Source organism: Lolium perenne, chromosome 3, assembly GCF_019359855.2.
Source record: "Lolium perenne isolate Kyuss_39 chromosome 3, Kyuss_2.0, whole genome shotgun sequence".
NCBI classification, from domain to species: domain Eukaryota; kingdom Viridiplantae; phylum Streptophyta; class Magnoliopsida; order Poales; family Poaceae; genus Lolium; species Lolium perenne.
This window is the reverse complement of record NC_067246.2, coordinates 119,314,569-119,338,088: the sequence shown is the minus strand read 5'-3', so window position 1 is coordinate 119,338,088 and position 23,520 is coordinate 119,314,569.

Below are 23,520 nucleotides of genomic sequence, written 5' to 3'. Positions count from 1 at the left end.
GGTGTAAGGGCGGCTAGATGTATAAGGGTTGCACTACGACAGCATATGATACGGAGAACAATGCTAACCCTAACACATCTAAGATAACTACGTTGCTCGCCATCAAAAAGGCTTCAGTACGAGCAACGCATGAACAACAAAGAAGCTTGTGCTGCCTAGATCGCAAGATGCGATCTAGGCAGCATGATGCTTACCGGTAGAAACCCTCGAGACGAAGGAGTTGGCGATGCGCCGAGATTGATTTGTGGTGAACGTTGGTTGTTGTTTATTTCATAAACCCTAGATACATATTTATAGTCCAGGGGACTTTCTAACGTGGGAATAATCCCAACCGTGCACGAGGCAAACTCTAACTAACCGACACGTAATCTACTATGTTACAGATACAAGGGCAAACTAGCCCAAACTTTGCATATAAGGCCGATTCACGTATTTCTTCCGTATATAATCTTCAAGTCCATCTTCATCGCGGCCCACCTCTGACTCGGTCAAATTCTGGTGATAACACATGCCCCCCTGGTTTTGGAATTGATAATTCCAAAATCACTCTGTTTTTTCTCGTCGGGTCATGTCATGGCAGAGCAGAAACGTCGCAGTATCATGATGCCTTGTCTTTTCAACTTCTCTGCAAAATTTGATAGCTTTAGCACCACTTCCTTGGAAACTGCTGTGGCATTGAATTTCCACTATATCCCCTTTTATTTAACCTCTCCAAACAGTTTGCTTCCACATCCCCTTCGCATTAGCACTCCATGTCTTCTTCCTCCTCTGTCTCATCAGATCTTTCCACCCAGTCTTCCTCTTCCCGAGAGCCGACGCCGGAGCCGAACCCAGAGGAGGTTCACGCGGCCAACACCCACCGCGCCATCGAGGCCGGGGAGGAGCCCAGCCATGACTTCTCCGTCTGGTCTGAGGATGACAAGTCCTTGACCGACGGGGAAAGCGACCTCCGCTTCCTCGCCGACGGGGAAACGGAGGAGGAGAGCAATGACGATCGCTTCTCCTGCGAAAAACTTCACCTCTCCCGAGGAGGAGGAGGAGGAGAAGGAGGAGGAGGAGGAGGAGGACGACACCTCCTCCGATGAGCCGCCGGCCAAACGCTTCTGTCCCTGGCCGGGGAACCTCAGTGACTTCGACAGCGACGACGACGACGCTGACGAGGAGGATGAGGACAATGAGGGCCCGGCCGGCGGCCACTGGAGCAGCGACGATGAGCCCGCCGGGAGTAGCACCGATAGCGGCGACGACGGCGACGACGAGGGCAGCGACGGCCCGTAGATAGGACCTTTAGAATAGGATCAGCAGTAGTAGATGGGGCAATGTATCCCCTAGTACTTCCTTTTGAGAGCAATCAGCTCTTTATGTAAGAAATCTTGCTTATCAATGAAGAACTTCTCCCAATTTGATTTTGCCGATTCCCTTTGAGCTTAATTTAGCCGATTTCCCCTCATACTGATTTTGCCGATTTGTCCCCTTAGCCAATGCGTAATGAGCCGATAGCAACGCATCGGTCCTTTAAAATCCATCCTTCAATTCTTCAACTGATGACCTTGAGATCTGGTGGATAATGTGAAGTCTTCAGGAGAGGCTTTTAAACTCTTCCAACCAGGCCCAATGATCTTCTTCTGCATGAACTCACCATTTTTGAAGGAGGTTGCGACGAAGGATCAGCCGATGGTACCCCAATCGGCTCCTAAACAGAGCATCTACCAGGCCTGCTACCCCCCGAGCCTTACTCAAGGCGAGAATATCGATGAGGATGCACCAAAGCCGATCACCTTTTTTCCCTCGAAAGCCGATATATCTCTTCTGACAGCACTGCTGAACTAGCACCAAGGGCTGGAAGTCCTCGACAAGAAGGTTCAGGCACCAGAATCGGCTCAAGGCAGCTGAGGAAGCTCTCATTGTACATTCCCTTCAAGGAAACAGAAGCTCTTGAAGCCGAACTGAAAGCCATCCTGGCGAAAATCTAAGCCTTGAGCACATAGCCGGTAGGTCTTGTGTAATTGTACTAGTTTTTTTTACTGGCCGATTTTTCCTAATCGGCCCCCAATGTTTCACTGCACACATGTTCATCTGCACATGTTCATCTGCACATGTTCATCTGATTAGGTGCCCCCCGAGCCAAATTTGTCAGGTAACTGCAGATATCGGCTCTGTAGTTTAGCCAAGGCACCGTATTTGCACGTCGGCTTCGGTAGGACCAATGTTGATTTTCCCTGACTCATCAGCCGACGTAAACCGCTGCCCAGTAGATCGATGTTGAACACAAGCAAAACATGTGGTGAGGATAATTTTGGCCGATTGCTGGAATCGGCCTCCATATTGATCGAAGTGTTCAATGAAGGTGTTGTGCTTTTCCTTCATACACCTTTGGGGGCCGATCCCAAGGATCGGCCTCACCACATTTGCTCATCGGTTTGCTCTTGCTACACGGTCAGGCCAGTGGATAAGACTAGCCTAACCCTGCCCTTCGTCACGTCGATGCGCTCGCAGTCGTCCAAATTGATACCTGAGAGTGGCTCTTGGCCTGCTGCTTCCCAAGCGTTCATGCCAGCCGTTGAAATTTCGGCTGAGTCATCGGCCTGGATGACCCCTACCTCATCTCCATCCCACTGTATTACGCATTGGTGCATCATGGAGGGAATGCAACAGTTGGCGTGGATCCAATCTCTTCCTAGCAGAACAGCATAGGTGCTCTTGCTATCGACGGTGAAGAACGTCGTAGGGATAGTTTTCCTTCCTATGGTCAGATCCACGTTCAGAACACCTTGTGCGTCAGACGCTTGGCCGTTGAAATTGCTCAATGTCACGTTGGTCTTGATTAGATCCGAGCTAGAGCGTCCCAACCGACGTAGCATAGAGTATGGCATAATGTTGACTGCCGCTCCGGTGTCCACCAGCATCTTATTGACAGGCCTCCCATCGATATAACCTCGCAAGTACAGGGCCTTCAGATGTCTGTAGCTTCTTTCTCGTGGCTTCTCAAAGATAACCGGCTGTGGGCCGCAGTCAAGTTGTGCCACAGGTGCCTCGTCTAATCCTGGAGCACTGAACTCCGAAGGAAGGATGAACACCATGTTTGTGCCAGCCGATGTTTCATCATCGGCTTTCCTTTGCTTGGGGCGCCACTCCATTTTCCGTGGTCGACCCTCTTCATCCAGGGTTCGCTGAATTTTCGCGGCCAGATCAGGTCGCGCCTTTCTTAGCGTGTGCAGGTATAACCTTTCGGCTTCCTCCAAGCCGCGCAATCGCTGAACCCTACGCTTTTGGTAACGGCTGAGTCCATCAGGGCACCACCTTGGCTGGTGGTACCTGTCTTCTTCTTCTTCTCCCTCGTCTTCCAAATCCTCGAGATCTTCCATCCGAGGGGACTTAGCGTGTTTGCTTCGAGGTGGGAGAGGCCCTAAGCGTTGGAACACGGACACGTTGGCTGCCTCCTTCTTCTTCTGGTTGCATTCTGGGCAATTGCCGATTGTAGGCAATCGGCTCATTCCTGAATCCCAGCAATGTCTGAAGAAGGGGCAGTCCCAGTGCCTATCTTCGTCGTCTTGCTCCCTTGATTTTTCTTTGGCACGGTGCTCGCACTCCTCCCCATCGCGATCATGCCGATGATGTCTTCTGGCTTCTCTAGCCAGACAATCTCTTTCATCATCATCGCTGGATCGTCGGCGTTGGTCATACTGACTCACATACTTATTGAGGAGGTGATCAGAGAGGGGTCGCTGATATCTTATGTTCTTCACTTCTCCCTCTGTGACGTAGCGCTTGCCATCGTGATGGAGCCGATCGCGTGGAGCGGCCTCCTCTGTGTCCTTGCTACGAGAGCAGCTGCCCTCGTCTCCATCCTTGCCAGAGTGGTGCCCAGGTCCTACCATGTTGATGCTGAACGAGGATCCTGGCTGGCAACCTTCAGGGTAAGTGCACTCCACCATATTAACGGCGGGAAAGGGGTGGGTGTTGACCTTCATGGCGTACTGGTTGAAAATCAGTCGTCCTTGTTCTATCGCCATTTGGATCTGCTGATGCCACACCCTGCAGTCGTTGGTGGCATGGGAGAGCGAGTTATGCCATTTGTAGTATGGCTTTCCGTTCAGCTCCTGTACCGTGGGGAATTTGAGGCCTTCGGGTATCTTCAACTGCTTCTCCTTGAGTAAGAGGTCGAAGATTTGCTCAGTTTTGGTCATGTCAAAATCAAACCCTCTGGGCGGACCTGGTGGCTTAACCCATTTGCAGGACACGGGGGTTGCCCCCCGAGTCCATTCAGCCACTGCTACCTCTTGATCTCCCGCAGGGCCTTCGTCTTCATCCGCCTCAACCAGGACTACCACATGCTTGAATTTTTCCTGGTACAAGTCCGGGTGGCGCTGTTCATATGCTGTCAATTTCTGAACCATGTGCGCAAGTGAAGGGTAGTCTGCTTGGGAAGCCATATCCTTGATTTGTGAGGCAAGGCCCACCACTGCCAACTTGACTGCTTCTTTTTCAGTCACACGAGCCGAATAACATCGGTTCCTCAAATTTCTGAAGCGCTGGATGTATTCTGCCACAGTTTCTCCACGCTTCTGACGTATCTGTGCTAGATCGGCAAGGCCAGACTCGGAAGCTTCTGAGTGAAACTGTATGTGGAACTGTTCTTCCAACTGCTTCCAAGTCCGGATCGAGTCCGGTGGCAACGAAGCGTACCACCCGAAAGCCGATCCCGTGAGGGACTGTGCGAAGAACCTCACGCGTAGTGGATCCGACGCTGAGGCCGTTCCTAGCTGTGCCAAATATCGGCTCACATGCTCGATGGAGCTGGAACCATCTGACCCACTGAACTTGGAGAAGTCAGGGAGCCGATACTTGGGTGGTAGCGGGACCAACTCGTATTCATCGGGGTACGGCTTGGAATAGCCGATTGTCCTCCTTTTCGGCACCATGCCGAACTGGTCCCTCAGGATCGTACTGATCTGATCCACGGTGCTGGCTGTAGGAGTCGAACTCTGCAGATTCGCCGGGGTGGCGTACTTAGCCAGCCATGCTTGCTTTTCCAGCTCTGAGCCAACTGCAGGAGCTGAGCTCTGGAGGTTCGTCGGTGTGGCATATTTAGCTAGCCACGTCTGCTTCTCAAGGTCTGTCGTTGACGTTCCTCCTGCTTTTCCAGAAGTCCCTGATGTAGCGGCCTGGTTTGTGAGTGCCCAGTTACCGCAGTCTGGCACGTATGTGCACATGTACCCGTGAGGGATCTCCTTAGGCGCCTCATGCAAAAACTGGCAGTCACTAGGGTCACCACCGATCTTGTAGACGACGAATGCCGGTGAATTCGGCACTTCTGGCGCTGCCAACGCAAATGGCAGCGGTGGACGGGACTGGAGTGGCATCTCTACTTGGTGTGTCCCGAGAGCTGGTCCTGACGGAGAGTACTGGTGCCTCATGATCTCCTGGATCACCCGGAGAGCGACACGCTCCAAAGTGTTCACCAGGTTCTCAGAGTGGCGGTGCAGCGAGTGAGCCACCATGTAGTTGATCTCCTGACGTAGGGACCTGGTGCGTTCTTCTGACGGGGCAGAGAGGTCTATCCCATCGAGTGCACCATCAGGCGAGAACCCCTTCCACCTGATGCCATGTGAACGGGTTCTGTGAAAAGAGCCGATGAGGTCGGCTTCGAGGATTGCTTTGACCTCGTCATACTTCTTCTTGAGCTCGTCGGTCAGATCCTCGTACGTGACTGGAGTGCCGTCCGCCATCTCAGATGTAGATGGCGATGCGGTTGATGACGAAGCTTGTCCCACCGGGCGTGCCAGAATGTGTTGCGGTCAGAAACCCACCGGCGAGCAACGACGGGCAACACAGTAGAGCCGGGAACAACTTAGGGCTGCGGCTGGCCCTGGTCCCTCCGAGCGACGGCCCGCAAAGCCTCTGGAACGCACGTCCGATGCTGGTGCAAGGGCGTGCCACCTGACCTATACCTGGTCAGGAAGGTGATGGAGATGCCTCGCTTAGTTTCCTGCATGGCATACACGTAAACATTAAATACGAGCCTCGATCGGCTCTCAGGTTATCCTGTGAATTGGCTCAAGGAGCCGATCCACCCATGATTCGTACGAGGTGCACGAATATATGGTGGTCCTGCTTGATCAAGATAAAGCTAAAGCAATCTACGACGATTTAGGGTTTTCACCGCATAATCGGATCATCCTACTCACGATTGGGCCTCGCGGTCACGTACGGTGACCGTAAGCCGGTCCTAGACAAGGCCTAAAAACCAACACGAGGTTGATCCTCGGAACATCCTGTCTAGGGCTAGCAAACGACACCCTACGCGTCGCTAGGTCCTCCAACCCTTTGTAAGGCCTAACTATTGCAGATATTAAACTAATCCTTGACGAACAGGGAGCAACCGTAACGGATCGGATCTACTAAATAATGATCAAGCGGGGTGCCGCCCCTACACCTAAGATAGGTGTAAGGGCGGCTAGATGTATAAGGGTTGCACTACGACAGCATATGATACGAAGAACAATGCTAACCCTAACACATCTAAGATAACTACGTTGCTCGCCATCAAAAAGGCTTCAGTACGAGCAACGCATGAACAACAAAGAAGCTTGTGCTACCTAGATCGCAAGATGCGATCTAGGCAGCATGATGCTTACCGGTAGAAACCCTCAAGACGAAGGAGTTGGCGATGCGCCGAGATTGATTTGTGGTGAACGTTGGTTGTTGTTTATTTCATAAACCCCAGATACATATTTATAGTCCAGGGGACTTTCTAACGTGGGAATAATCCCAACCGCGCACGAGGCAAACTCTAACTAACCGACACGTAATCTACTATGTTACAGATACAAGGGCAAACTAGCCCAAACTTTGCATATAAGGCCGATTCACGTATTTCTTTCGTATATAATCTTCAAGTCCATCTTGATCGTGGCCCACCTCTGACTCGGTCAAATTCTGGTGATAACAGGAGCCAAGAAGCACGTTGAAGGTTGATGGCGGCGAGATGTAGTGCGGCGCAACACCAGGGATTCCGGCGCCAACGTGGAACCTGCACAACACAACCAAAGTACTTTGCCCCAACGAAACAGTGAGGTTGTCAATCTCACCGGCTTGCTGTAACAAAGGATTAGATGTATAGTGTGGATGATGATTGTTTGCAGAAAACAGTAGAACAAGTATTGCAGTAGATTGTATTCGATTAAAAGAATGGACCGGGGTCCATAGTTCACTAGAGGTGTCTCTCCCATAAGATAAATAGCATGTTGGGTGAACAAATTACAGTTGGGCAATTGACAAATAGAGAGGGCATGACAATGCACATACATGATATGATGAGTATTGTGAGATTTAATTGGGCATTACGACAAAGTACATAGACCGCTATCCAGCATGCATCTATGCCTAAAAAGTCCACCTTCAGGTTATCATCCGAACCCCTTCCAGTATTAAGTTGCAAACAACAGACAATTGCATTAAGTATGGTGCGTAATGTAATCAATAACTACATCCTCGGACATAGCATCAATGTTTTATCCCTAGTGGCAACAGCACATCCACAACCTTAGAACTATCTGTCACTGTCCCAGATTTAATGGAGGCATGAACCCACTATCGAGCATAAATACTCCCTCTTGGAGTTAAGAGTAAAAACTTGGCCAGAGCCTCTACTAATAACGGAGAGCATGCAAGATCGTAAACAACACATAGGTAATAGATTGATAATCAACATAACATAGTATTCTCTATCCATCGGATCCCAACAAACACAACATATAACATTACAAATAGATGATCTTGATCATGTTAGGCAGCTCACAAGACCCGACAATGAAGCACAATTAGGAGAAGACGACCATCTAGCTACTGCTATGGACCCATAGTCCAGGGGTGAACTACTCACTCATCACTCCGGAGGCGACCATGGCGGTGAAGAGTCCTCCGGGAGATGATTCCCCTCTCCGGCAGGGTGCCGGAGGCGATCTCCTGAATCCCCCGAGATGGGATTGGCGGCGGCGGTGTCTCTGGAAGGTTTTCCGTATCGTGGCTCTCGGTACTGGGGGTTTCGTGATGAAGACTATTTTTAGGCGGAAGGGCAGAGTCGGGAGAGTCACGAGGGGCCCACACGCTAGGACCGCGCGGCCAGCACCTGGGCCGCGCCGCCCTAGTGTGGCGCCGCCTCGTGGCCCCACTTCGTCTTCTCTTCGGTCTTCTGGAAGCTTCGTGGCAAAATAGGCCCCTGGGCGTTGATTTCGTCCAATTCCGAGAATATTTCCTTACTAGGATTTCTGAAACCAAAAACAGCAGAAAACAGCAACTGGCTCTTCGGCATCTCGTTAATAGGTTAGTGCCGGAAAATGCATAAATATGACATAAAGTATGCATAAAACATGTAGATATCATCAATAATGTGGTATGGAACATAAGAAATTATCGATACGTCGGAGACGTATCAAATACCATCATAGTAATAGTTAACTTCATAATCTACATGAGATCACAATCATAGCTTATACCAAGTACTACATGATGCACACACTGTCAACATTACATCATGGAGGAGGAATAGACTACTTTAATAACATCACTAGAGTAGCACATAGATGATATTCAACTAGATCACAAAGAGAGAGAGAGATGAACCACATAGCTACAGCGGAGCCCTTCCCCCCGGGGGTGAATTACTCCCTCCTCATCATGGAGGCAGCGATGGCGGTGAAGATGGCGGTGGAGATGGCGGTGGAGATGACTCCGGGGGCAATTCCCCGTCCCGGCAGGGTGCCGGAACAGAGACTTCTGTCCCCGGAATTGGAGTTTCGCGATGGAGGCGGCTCTGGAAGGTTTTCTCGGGTTTCTCCGGAAAAAGCATAAATATGACATAAAGTATGTATAAAACATGTAGGAATTGTCATAAAACAAGCATGGAACATAAGAAATTATAGATACGTTGGAGACGTATCAGCATCCCCAAGCTTAGTTCCTACTCGTCCTCGAGTAGGTAAACGATAAAAGAATAATTTCTGAAGTGACATGCTACCAACATAATCTTGATCATACTACCGTAAAGCATATGAGATGAATGCAGCGATTAAAAGCAATTGTAAAGACAATGACTAAACAACTGAATCATATAGCAAAGACTTTTCATAAATAGTACTTTCAAGACAAGCATCAATAAGTCTTGCATAAGAGTTAACTCATAAAGCAATAGATTCTAAATAAAGGCATTGAAGCAACACAAAGGAAGATTAAGTTTCAGCTGTTCCTTTCAACTTCAACATGTATATCTCATGGATATTGTCAACATAAAGTAATATGATGAATGCAAATATGCAAGCATGTAAGAATCAATGCACAGTTAACACAAGTGTTTGCTTCTAAGACAGAAAGAAGTAGGTGAACTGACTCAACATAAAAGTAGAAGAAAGGCCCTTCGACGAGGGAAGCATGGATTTCTATGTTTGTGCTAGAGCTTTTATTTTTGAAAACAAGAAACAATTTTGTCAACGGTAATAATAAAGCATATGCATTATGTAAATTATATCCTACAAGTTGCAAGCCTCATGCATAGATTACCAATAGTGCCCGCACCTTGTCCTAATTAGCTTGGATTTACATGGATTATCATCGCAATACATATGTTTTAACCAAGTATCACAAAGGGGTACCTCTATGCCGCCTGTACAAAGGTCTAAGGAGAAAGCTCGCATTGGATTTCTCGCTTTTGATTATTCTCAACTTAGACATCCATACCGGGACAACATAGACAACAGATAATGGACTCCTCTTTAATGCATAAGCATTTAACAACAAATAATATTCTCATAAGAGATTTGAGGATTGTTGTCCAAAACTGAAACTTCCACCATGGATCATGGCTTTAGTTAGCGGCCCAATGTTCTTCTCTAACAATATGCATGCTCAAACCATTCAACTCATGATAAATCACCCTTACTTCAGACAAGACGAACATGCATAGCAACTCACATGATATTCAACAAAGGATAGTTGATGGTGTCCCCAGGAACATGGTTATCGCTCAACAAGCAACTTAATAAGAAATCCGGAAATTCAATTCGGCTCCCGGGTGCGTATGCTCCCTATACCGAAAAATTATATTTCAAGTTATCGAAAAATTTTGACAAAAAATTCTACATGTACATCTCCATAATATATGTGCATTCGTCAAGTTTCACGAAAAATCAATATTTTTTGTGGTCTATGTAAAAAAGAGAAAATTTATCTTGTAAAAAACATTATTTTTAGCATTGATTTTTGTCTTTTTTACACACGTCACATGACAAGTTCATTTTTTATGAAACAACTTTGTGAGCGCGTAGCACATGAAGATGTACGTGCGAATTTTTCGTTTTAATTTTTTTGAAATTCAAAATATGTGTAAGAGGAATTTCAAAATAGAGAGAGCATATGCTCCCATGTTCCAAAACACCACTCCCGAAAGATACATAAGTACATATTCAATACCACAATAGTTTTTTGGCTATTTGTCCCATGAACTATATATTGCAAAGACAAAGGATAGAAATTTAAAGGTAGCACTCAAGCAATTTACTTTGGAATGGCAGAGAAATACCATGTAGTAGGTAGGTATAGTGGACACAAGTGGCATAGTTATTGGCTCAAGGATTTGGATGCATGAGAAGTAATCCCTCTCAATACAAGGCTTAGGCTAGCAAGGTTATTTGAAGCAAACACAAGTATGAACCGGTACAGCAAAACTCACATAAAAACATATTGCAAACATTATAAGACTCTACACTGTCTTCCTTGTTGTTCAAACCCTTACTAGAAAATATTTAGACCTTAGAGAGACCAATCATGCAAACCAAATTTAAGCAAGCTCTATGTATTTCTTCACTAATAGGTGCAAAGCATATGATGCAAGAGCTTAATCATGAGCACAACAATTGCCAAGTATCAAGTTATTCAAGACATCATACCAATTACCACATGTAGCATTTTCTGTTTCCAACCATATAACAATTAACGAAGCAGTTTCAACCTTCGCCATGAAAATTAAAAGCTAAGAACACATGTGTTCATATGAACCAGCGGAGCGTGTCTCTTTCCCACACAAGCATTTATTCAGAGAATGAAAATAAAAAAAACGAAAATAAAAGCACACAGACGCTCCAAGTAAAGTACATAAGATGTGATGGAATAAAAATATAGTTTCAATAGAAGAAACCTGATAAATTGTTGATGAAGAAGGGGATGCCTTGGGCATCCCCGAGCTTAGATGCTTGAGTCTTCTTGAAATATGCAGGGATGAACCACGGGGGCATCCCCAAGCTTAGACTTTTCACTCTCCTTAATCATATATCATCCTCCTCTCTTGACCCTTGAAAACTTCCTCCACACCAAACTCAAAACAAACTCATTAGAGGGTTAGTGCATAATCAAAAATTCACATGTTCAGAGGTGACACAATCATTATTAACACTTCTGGACATTGCCCAAAGCTATTGGAAGTCAATGGAACAAAGAAATCCATTCAACACAGCAAAACCGGCAATGCGAAATAAAAGGCAGAATCTGTCAAAACAGAACAGTCCGTAAAGACAAATTTTTTAGAGGCACTGGACTTGCTCAGATGAAAATGCTCAAATTTAATGAAAGTTGCGTACATATCTGAGGATCACGCACGTAAATTGTTAGATGTTTCTGAGTTACCTACAGAGAACCCTGCCCAAATTCGTGACAGACAGAAATCTGTTTCTGCGCAGTAATCCAAATCTAGAATCAACCTTGCTATCAAAGACTTTACTTGGCACAACAATGCAATAAAACAAAGATAAGGAGAGGTTGCTACAGTAATAACAACTTCCAAGACTCAAATATAAAACAAAATTGCTGTAGTAAAATAAAAAACATGAGTTATCTCCCAAGAAGTGCTTTCTTTATAGTCATTAAGATGGGCTCAGCAATTTTAGTGATGCACTTGCAAGAAATAAGAGTTGAAGCAAAATAGAGCATCAAGAAGCAAATTCAAAACAAATTTAAGCCTAAACCACTTCCTATGAAAAGGAATCTTGTAAATAAACAAGTTCATGAAGAGCAAAGTGACAAGCATAGGAAGATAAAACAAGTGTAGCTTCAAAAATTTCAGCATATAGAGAGGTGTTTTAGTAACATGAAAATTTCTACAACCATATTTTCCTCTCTCATAAAGATTTTCAGTAGCATCATGAGCAAACTCAACAATATAACTATCACATGAAACATTCTTATCGTGAGCTGCATGCATAAAATTATTGCTCTCCACATAAGCATAATCAATTTTATTAGTAATAGTAGGAGCAAATTCAACAAAGTAGCTATCATTATTATTATCATCAAGTGTAGGAGGCATAGTATAATCATAATAAAATTTACTCTCCATAGTAGGTGGCACCAAAAGACTACTATCATTATAATCATCATAAATAGGAGGCAAAGTATCATCAAAGAAAATTTTGTCCTCAATTCTTGGGGGATTAAACATATCATGCTCATCAAAACCAGCTTCCCCAAGCTTAGAATTTTCCATATCATTAGCAAACAATGGTGTTCAAAGCGTTCATACTAATATGTTCCATAGGTTTTTTAATTTTCGCATCAAACCATCCATGTCTTAACTCAGGAAATAGATTAAAAAGCTCATAGTTTCTTTCCATTATGCCTAACTAGTGAAATAAAAACAAGAAACAAAAAGATGCAATTGCAGGATTTAAAGGAAATAGCTTCGAGCACTTACAACGGCACCAGAAAATAACTTAGTTACCTGGGACCAGCGTGTGAGTGCCTTTTACCTTTCCTCCCCGGCAATGGCGCCAGAAAATAGCTTGATGTCTACTCACGCTTCTTTTCCTGCAGACAGTATTGGGCCTCCAAGAGCAGAGGTTTGTAGAACAGCAGCAAGTTTTCCCTTAAGTGGATCACCCAAGGTTTATCGAACTCAGGGAGGAAGAGGTCAAAGATATCCCTCTCAAGCAACCCTGCAATCACGATACAAGAAGTCTCTTGTGTCCCCAACACACCTAATACACTTGTCAGATGTATAGGTGCACTAGTTTGGCGAAGAGATAGTGAAATACAAGTAGTATGGAGGTATATGAGTGGTAATAGCATCTGAATAAAATATGGCAGCGAGTAAACATGTAACAAAACAGTAAAAAACGGAGATTCGATGTTTGGAAACAAGGCCTAGGGATCCTACTTTCACTAGTGGACACTCTCAACAATAATCACATAATAAAACCACTCTACACTCTCTTGTTGGAAGATGAACACCATTAATTGTGTAGGGCTACAAGAGCACCTCAATGCCGGAGTTAACAAGCTCCAGAACATTCGATATTCATATTTAAATAACCTTAGAGTGCATGATAGACCAACGCAATTATACCGAGTACTAACATAGCATGCACACCGTCACCGACAGGCTATGAAAGGGGGAATAGATCACATCAATACCATCATAGTAATAGTTAACTTCATAATCTACATGAGATCACAATCATAGCTTATACCAAGTACTACATGATGCACACACTGTCAACATTACATCATGGAGGAGGAATACACTACTTTAATAACATCACTAGAGTCGCACATAGATGATATTCAACTAGATCACAAAGAGAGAGAGATGAACCACATAGCTACAGCGGAGCCCTCAGCCCCGGGGGTGAATTACTCCCTCCTCATCATGGAGGCAGCGATGGCGGTGAAGATGGCGGTGGAGATGGCGGTGGAGATGACTCCGGGGGCAATTCCCCGTCCCGGCAGGGTGCCGGAACAGAGACTTCTGTCCCCCGAATTGGAGTTTCGCGATGGCGGTGGCTCTGGAAGGTTTTCTCGAGTTTCGTCAATCGTGTCGATGTTTTAGGTCAGGGAGCTTTAAATAGGAGAAGAGGCGGAGTCGGAGGGGTTACGGAGCTGCCACACAATAGGGGGGCACGCCCCCCTCTTGGCCGCGCCGGGCACACGTGTGCGCCCCCTGTGGCTCTCCTCTGGTCCCTCTCGGGTGTTCTGGAAGCTTCGTGGAATTATAAGATGCTGGGCGTTGATTTCGTCCAATTCCGAGAATATTTCCTTACTAGGATTTCTGAAACCAAAAACAGCAGAAAACAACAACTGGCACTTCGGCATCTCGTCAATAGGTTAGTTCCGGAAAATGCCTAAATATGACATAAAGTATGTATAAAACATGTAGGTATTGTCATAAAACAAGCATGGAACATAAGAAATTATAGATACGTTGGAGACGTATCAGCATCCCCAAGCTTAGTTCCTACTCGTCCCGAGTAGGTAAACGATAACAAAGATAATTTCTGAAGTGACATGCCATCATAATCTTGATCAATACTATTGTAAGCACATGTAATGAATGCAGCGATTCAAAGCAGTGGTAAATATAATGAGTAAACAATTGAATCATATAGCGAATACTTTTCATGAATAGTACTTTCAAGACAAGCATCAATAAGTCTTGCATAAGAGTTAACTCATAAAGCAATAAATTCATAGTAAAGGCATTGAAGCAACACAAAGGAAGATTAAGTTTCAGCGGTTGCTTTCAACTTATAACATGTATATCTCATGGATATTGTCAACATAAAGTAATATAACAAGTGCAATATGCAAGTATGTAAGAATCAATGCACAGTTAACACAAGTGTTTGTTTCTTAAGATGGAGAGAAGTAGGTGAACTGACTCAACATAAAAGTAGAAGAAAGGCCCTTCGCGGAGGGAAGCATTGATTGCTATATTTGTGCTAGAGCTTTTATTTTGAAAACATAGAGAGAGCATAAAAGTAAAGTTTTGAGAGGTGTTTGTTGTTGTCAACGAACGGTAGTGGGCACTCTAACCCCCTTGCCAGACAAACCTTCAAAGAGCGGCTCCCATGAATCATTTTTATTTTTGGGTGGCACTCCTTCCAACCTTGCTTTCAGAAACCATGGCTAACCGAATCCTCGGGTGCCTGCCAACAATCTCATACCATGAAGGAGTGCCTTTTTATTTTAGTTTTGTTTTGATGACACTCCTCCCCACCTTTTCTTTCTCAAGCCATGTCTAACCGAATCCTCGGGTGCCGTCCAACAATCACATACCATGGAGGAGTGTCTATTTGTAAAATTATGAAATTTAATTAATTGGGGCTGGGAACCCCATTGCCAGCTCTTTTTGCAAAATTATCGGATAAGCGGATGAAGCCACTAGTCCATTGGTGAAAGTTGCCCAACAAGATTGAAAGATAAACACCACATACTTCCTCATGAGCTATAAAACATTGACACAAATAAGTGGTAATAACTTTTAAGTTGTTTAAAGGTAGCACTCAAGCAATTTAATTTGGAGTTGCAGAAAATACCATGTAGTAGGTAGGTATGGTGGACACAAATGGCATAGTTTTTGGCTCAAGGATTTTGGATGCATGAGAAGTATTCCCTCTCAATACAAGGCTTAGGCTAGCAAGGTTGTTCGAAGCAAACACAATTATGAACCGGTACAGCAAAACTTACATAAGAACATATTGCAAGCATTATAAGACCTTGCTAGCATGTGGTTCATACTTGTGTTTGCTTCGAACAACCTTGCTAGCCTAAGCCTTGTATTGAGAGGGAATACTTCTCATGCATCCAAAATCCTTGAGCCAAAAACTATGCCATTTGTGTCCACCATACCTACCTACTACATGGTATTTTCTGCAACTCCAAAGTAAATTGCTTGAGTGCTACCTTTAAACAATTCAAAAGTTATTACCTCTTATTTGTGTCAATGTTTTATAGCTCATGAGGAAGTATGTGGTGTTTATCCTTCAATATTGTTGGGCAACTTTCACCAATGGACTAGTGGCTTCATCCGCTTATCCGATAATTTTGCAAAAAGAGCTGGCAATGGGGTTCCCAGCCCCAATTAATTAACTTTCATAATTTTACAAATAGACACTCCTCCATGGTATGTGATTGTTGGACGGCACCCGAGGATTCGGTTAGCCATGGCTTGAGAAAGCAAGGTGGGGAGGAGTGTCATCTAAATAAAACTAAAATGAAAGACACTCCTTCATGGTATGAGATTGTTGGAAGGCACCCAAGGATTCGGTTAGCCATGGTTTGTGAAAGCAAAGGTTGGAAGGAGTGTCACCCAAAAAAATTAAAAATTTCATGGGAGTCGCTCTTTGAAAGTCTGTCTGGCAAGGGGGTTAGAGTGCCCACTACCATTCGTTGATAACAACAAACACCTCTCAAAACTTTACTTTTATGCTCTCTTTATGTTTTCAAAATAAAAGCTCTAGCACAAATATAGCAGTCAATGCTTCCCTCTTCGAAGGGCCATTCTTCTACTTTTATGTTGAGTCAGTTTACCCACTTCTTTCTATCTTAGAAGCAAACACTTGTGTTAACTGTGCATTGATTCTTACATACTTGCTTATTTGCATTCATCATATTACTTTGCATTGACAACTATCCATGAGATATACATGTTACAAGTTGAAAGCAACCGCTGAAACTTATATCTTTCTTTGTGTTGCTTCAATGCCTTTACTTTGAATCTATTTCTTTATGAGTTAACTCTTGTGCAAGACTTATTGATGCTTGTCTTGAATATACTATTCATGAAAAGTCTTTGCTATATGGTTCAGTTGTTTACTCATTGTCTTTACCATTGCTTCGAATCGCTGCATTCATTACATATGCTTACAATAGTATTGATCAAGATTATGATAGCATGTCACTTCAAGAAATAATCTTTGTTATCGTTTACCTACTCGAGGACGAGTAGGAACTAAGCTTGGGGATGCTTGATACGTCTCAAACATATCTATAATTTCTTATGTTCCATGCTACTTTATTGATGATACTCACATGTTTTATACACACTTTATGTCATATTTATGCATTTTCCGGCACTAACCTATTGACAAGATGCCGAAGAGCCAGTTGTTGTTTTCTGCTGTTATTGGTTTCAAAAATCCTACAAAGGAAATATGCTCGGAATTGGACGAAATCAACGCCCAGGGTCTTATTTTTCCACGAAGCTTCCAGAAGACTGAAGGAGATACGAAGTGGGGCCACGAGGTGGCGCCACACTAAGGTGGCGCGGCCAAGGAGGGGCCCGCGCCGCCCTATTGTTTGGGCCCCTCGTGACGCCCCTAAACCTGCACTTCCGCCTATAAAAAGTCTTCGTCGAGAAAACCCCAGTACCGAGAGCCACGATACGGAAAACCTTCCAGAGACGCCGCCGCCAATCCCATCTCGGGGGATTCAGGAGATCGCCTCCTGCACCCTGCCGGAGACGGGAATCATCTCCCGGAGGACTCTTCATCGCCATGATCGCCTCCGGAGTGATGTGTGAGTACTTCACCCCTGGACTATGGGTCCATAGCAGTAGCTAGATGGTCGTCTTCTCCTCATGTGCTATCATTGTTCGATCTTGTGAGTTGCCTAACATGATCAAGATCATCTATTTGTAATGCTACATGTTGCGTTTGTTGGGATCCGATGAATATGGAATAGTATGTTATGTTGATTATCAATCTATCATCTATGTGTTGTTTATGATCTTGCATGCTCTCCGTTGCTAGTAGAGGCTCTGGCCAAGTCGTTACTTTTAACTCCAAGAGGGAGTATTTATGCTCGATAGTGGGTTCATGCCTCCATTAAATCTGGGACAATGACAAAAAGTTCTAAGGTTGTGGATGTGCTGTTGCCACTAGGGATAAAACATCAATGCTATGTCTAAGGATATTTGTGTTGATTACATTACGCACCATACTTAATGCAATTGTCTGCTGTTTTCAACTTAATACTGGAAGGGGTGCGGATGCTAACCCGAAGGTGTACTTTTTAGGCATAGATGCATGCTGGATAGCGGTCTATGTACTTTGTCGTAATGCCCAATTGAATTTCACACTACTCATCATAATATGTATGTGCATTGTCATGCCATCTTTATTTGTCAATTGCCCAACTGTAATTTGTTCACCCAACATGCTATTTCTTATTGGAGAGACACCACTAGTGAACTGTGGACCCCGGTCCATTCTTTTACATCGAATACAATCTACTGCAATACTTGTTGTTACTGTTCTTTGCAAACACCATCATCCACACTATACATCTAATCCTTTGTTACAGCAAGCCGGTGAGATTGACAACCTCACTATTAAGTTGGGGCAAAGTATTTTGGTTGTGTTGTGCAGGTTCCACATTGGCGCCGGAATCACTGGTGTTGCGCCGCACTACACTCCGCCACCATCAACCTTCAACGTGCTTCTTGACTCCTACTGGTTCGATAAACCTTGGTTTCTTACTGAGGGAAACTTGCTGCTGTACGCATCACACCTTCCACTTGGGGTTCCCAACGGGCGTGTGCTTTACGCGTCAACACATAGCTAAGCAACGGCCATCCCAAATGTCCATAACCACGGACGCGGCTATTCGAATAGATTTTACTCTGCAAAGTTTGCGCACTTTCCCCAAAAGATCCGCGAGTCTATCATGTGGGCGTCATCCCTGCATATCAACTATGCCATGACAAAAACTCGGACATAGCCTTTGGCCTATTCGTTTTAGCAGGGGATCCTACCCTATGGAGTATGTACCTCCCCGGCACTGTGGCAGCTCACCTCACTTAGCGTGACTCCACCGCCACGTCAGGAGACCCATAGTGTCTTCCGGACGGGTAGCCCCGAAGGCATCCCATTATACTATTGTGTCCACCAACGATAACCCGGATTCAGGGGTAACCTTACCCTTATATAGTTGTGAGGTGTCCCATGTTAAGAAGAACAAGCTACGAGCTAAGCCCTGTGCCCATGTCGGGGTATTGTGGTTGCGCGGGTTGGTTGTTCCGGGAGAATACATAGAACCATGTGTTGTTTTTCCAAAAACCCAAGTCACAACCATACTTGCTTTTCCATCACAACCACATTGTCACATCCTTTTTAAACCTTTCACTTGAAAGCTACACTTGGGCAAGATCACATCTTCCCAAGGTTTTCAAAGCCTTTCCAAAACATAAACTTTAGTGGGGTTCCCAACCTAAGGTTTTATTGTAGGGAACTTAATCAGCCAGGGGCAGGATGCTAGCTGTAACACCCCAAAATTTTGAAATAAATAAGAACCATATTTTCAATTATCCAATTTTTAGAGTCAACAAAAACTTGGATTTATTTTAAATTGTGTGCATAGTGTTCATGCATGAATGTTTTTGATGTTGCAATTGCCATGTTTGTTTGAAGTATTTGAAAATGTTTCTAAATCAAAACAATGCTTTTTGGTTCAAAGAGAAACAAAGCAATTTAAAATAAAATAAAAATAGATGCATATGTGAGCAAATGGCCACATTTGCAAATATTAGCATATGCCGTGTTTACCTTGTTTAGATGGTTTGAAAACATTAATAAACTCAATATAATACTCCCTACAACAAAACAAAAGGGAAAAGCAAAACAAATGAAAAGAAAAAATTAAAATAGCAACACATGTGATAATGGTCACTTTTGAAATTTTTATCAGGATACCTACTTTGAGCCCCTGTGGTTATTATTTTCTAAACCAAACCTCCTAATCTTTTTGCCCAGATCACTAGTACACATAAAAGTGAACAACTTGGTGTTGGCCAACCTTGCTGATTCAAATAATTTTAAATAGCATCCAAAGTGGCAACATTGAAATAGATTTAAGGTCACCTCATTTTTGATTTTCACCAAACCAACTTCTTTTTGCAAACCAAAGTCACCAAGAGGTGCCAAACATTATTTGAACCACACCCATAAAATATTTTGGCAAAATTCAAATTTAAATCTCTTGCGGCCATTTTGTCAAACACCTTATATGCATAATTCAGAAATGTGCATACACCTCAATACCCAACAAGTTTTAGCCTAAACCATCAGTGCTTGTGTCATCCTCAGTGCCTCCTTGCATCCTATGAACAATGCCAAGCCTTGGCACCACTGTTCATGGGAGAAACATGACCAAGACATGCCTATGTCACTCACCATGCCCCTCACCATGCCATCCCTCTCTCCTCTCTTCCCTGTCCTACCTCACCATGTCCTGGAGATTGACCTCACTCACCTGATCACGCTGGTACATGCCCCTGGCCAAGGAGAGGCTCTGCACGCCTAGCCCAGGACATGCCCACGTCACCCAGGGACGCCAGAGCACGCACGGACACGATCACTGCGCACGCCAGAGCACCATGGTGCCCCGTCGCCGCCGTCCTCGCCTTGCCATCAGCGCCCGCCCTGAGCATCGCCACGACACATGGAACACGCTAGACACCGTCACTCTCTCTCCCGTGCCTGTCACCATCGCCATCATCGCCGACGTCCACCACAGTACCGCCAGAGATATTGACCGCACCATTGCTCCTGACCACCATTTTCCTTGCAATGACGCTCGTGATGATCACCATGACACCGTTAACAGCGCACCGTCCTCGCCCACGCCTCTAGTCGCTTGTAGCACCACCTCACCGTCTACCACCGTGACCACCCACATCACCTCTCGCTCCCTATAAAAGGAGCAATCCCCCTTGCTATTTCTTCACACCACTCTCCTCCTCTCCTCTCCCTTACCCTCCTCGAGCACTGCCCCTTCCAATTTCATCACCACCACCCCAATTGTTTGTTGGAGCTCTGCCAGTACCACTGCAAGCTCGCCAACGATTGGAGCCACCCTAGGAGCTGCTGCCGATACCAGGAGCCTCGCCGTTATCTTCCATGACGTCTGCCAGCCTCGTCGACCCTCGCTCTCCCTCTGGTGAGCCTCCGACCCCTAGGTCCGTCACCGGTAGGGTTAGCTCCCCGCCGTTTCTATTCGAAGATGGAGACGAGCCTCGGCCGTCCGATCATGTTTTAATCCAACGGCCCCCTCTCGCTCATACCGCTTCGGCGTTTATAACCCACTGACGCGTGGGACCCATTGTCAGGCCGCCCGCGTGTGCGAGACGCGCTGCTGGGCTGGCCTGCTAACTCTATCTCTGGCCCATTTCCTTTTCCATGCCTAAGCCCATCATTTTGAATTCGATTTAATTCTTTTAACCTAAATTCAAATACTGGTGTCCTGTTCAAAATTGAATAAAAACAAATCTACTAAGCCAATTTGAATAATTCAATTTTTTTATAAAATCAACCCTAATGTATTTTGAGGTGATTCCACATCTCATAATTCACATTTCAAATACTCTATTTGAATATGTAAAAATGTGACATGGTTGTTTCATATGATCATGGTCTAGATTCAAATAATGGCTATGTGGCTATTTCTAGCCCATTTAAATTATTTCAAAAATAGTATTTAAAATCTATGAGATGTAGCATTTCATTTAAATCACTTTCCCAAGTAATTTGATGTGAGGTTATGACTTTTGTTACATGGCCCCATATTTTATTATTTGAGGATATGTCAACACCCGGATTTTTAAGTCCAGATGCCTGTTATGCCATACATCGCAATCCCAGGAATATTGTTGTTGCGAGACATAACAGTTGAATATCAAAAGTCATCATTCATTACATACCATAGTCGTCTTACAAATAGAGATCACATGATCCATATTACACACAGAGTTGATCTAGGGATCAACATTCACCAAGTTCACAGTTTTATAGCGGAAGCGTAAAGTAGAAGGGACTCTCTAGTCCACAGGCCAACGTCTGACGTCAGAAGGCTCCCTAGTTGTCGTGGGCGTCATGCGGGTCGTCTTCTTCAAACTGTTGTTCTGCTTCAGAATCTGGCCATTTGAATAGCCAGGGACACAGCCGTGAGTACTTTAAAGTACTCGCAAACTAATATCACGGTAAGTACTAAAAGTTCTAGTAAGGGGGTACTAAACTCTAGTTTATTTTGCATACAGCTAATTTTGTTTCACCAACATTTTTTACACAACTCTTCATGTACTCACTAACTCAGGTGGGAACATTAGTGTCATTCCCACAACCAGGTTGTGATTCCAAGTCAAAGTCTTCATTCAAGCTCAAAATCAGAAGTCACCCTTCACCATTCACAGTTTTCGAAAAGTTCTGATGACGGAACAGTATGGCCTTTCCAACTGTCCATAACCGAGGACGCGGCTATTCGAATAGGTTTAACTCTGCAGAGGTTGTACACTTGTGCCACAATAATTGCAATAGCTCGTCAGGGGTAACTGGCCCTGATTTATCGTACGCAGTACGCGAACTACCAATCATAACCTTTCATTTACATACCCTAGTATAGGCACCTCTCCCCATGAGCTTGGCCTCCCAGTGAAGACCAACTGTCAACCTGGGAACTGCACAGGGCTTGGGCCGGACATTCACCTCATCGCGCATCATATCGTATCATCTCAGTTGTTGTGGTAGAGGCAGCTTTCGGCATAACCCCGATGATGCTTGTTTAGAGGGAACCCATACTAAGACACACAAACTTCCAGTTAAGCCCTACCCAGATTCAGGTATTGTGGGGGTACGGTAAAATTGGAATGGTATCGCATCCGAACCCAACCATCGCATATTTTGAAACATTCACCAAGTCATTCACCAGTCATATTCACCTTCAAAAGAAATCATTCAATGGAATGCATCTTCATCCCAAGGTTTCGAAACTCCTTCAAAATCTCTCAATAGAATGACTCGTCATTCCAAGGTTTTCGAAATCATTTCAGTTCCCAGTCACCCACATGGAGTAGCCACTTTCAAAATCAGCACTAGCATCTATGCAAGAGGGATGCTAAGTATTTGGTGTGTTTCTAGGCTAAGTTTGATACTCTCGTACTAGTCCAATACGAGCCAAGTGAATCATGAATCAAAAAGTACTTTGGTAAAACAAAGGTAAATAAAGTTTGTAAGTATAAACGGGAAATTAAGATCATAAGCCTGAAGTAAAAATAGGGGAAGGCTTTGCTCATCGCGAGCTTAGCAAGTTTGCAAGAGTATTATCTTGCAACCAAAATGGTTTGCCTCAAGCTAGCTTGCATTGGTGGTAGCTTGCTAACTTTACTACTTTGATCACCAACTTGTACTTTGACCAAAGTTAACTATAAAAGTAACCCATCTAGAAAACAAATAAGAATTTGTAAAATCAAAACTTAGGATGGGTTCATATAATAAAAGGTAAGAAACATGGTGCCTTGCCCCAAGGGGCGTTGCACCTTGCAAGAATATTAGTTTGCAAACTACATATCTTAGCTGGCAAACAATATCACCTTGCAAGGGAATTTCTATCAGTGCTAGCTTGCGTTGGTAATAACTTGCAATACTATCAGCTTGCCTTGGTTGAAGTGAGGGTCCAAGTTCTCTTCTCCTTCCTGGTGGTAGAAGTCCTCCTCTTCCTGATGGTCTCCGGTACTAGCGTCTAAAATACGAATACGGGGTACACAATCATCATACCAAACTTACATACTAACTAATCTCATACAAGCTTCACACAACTTAACTCGTATCACACACTACTATTAAGTGGGTGGATGTGTTCGTCTTCTTTGAGAAAAAATAATTTCCTCTCATCCTTATTAAGATTTAACTTCTCTCCTGAACAAAA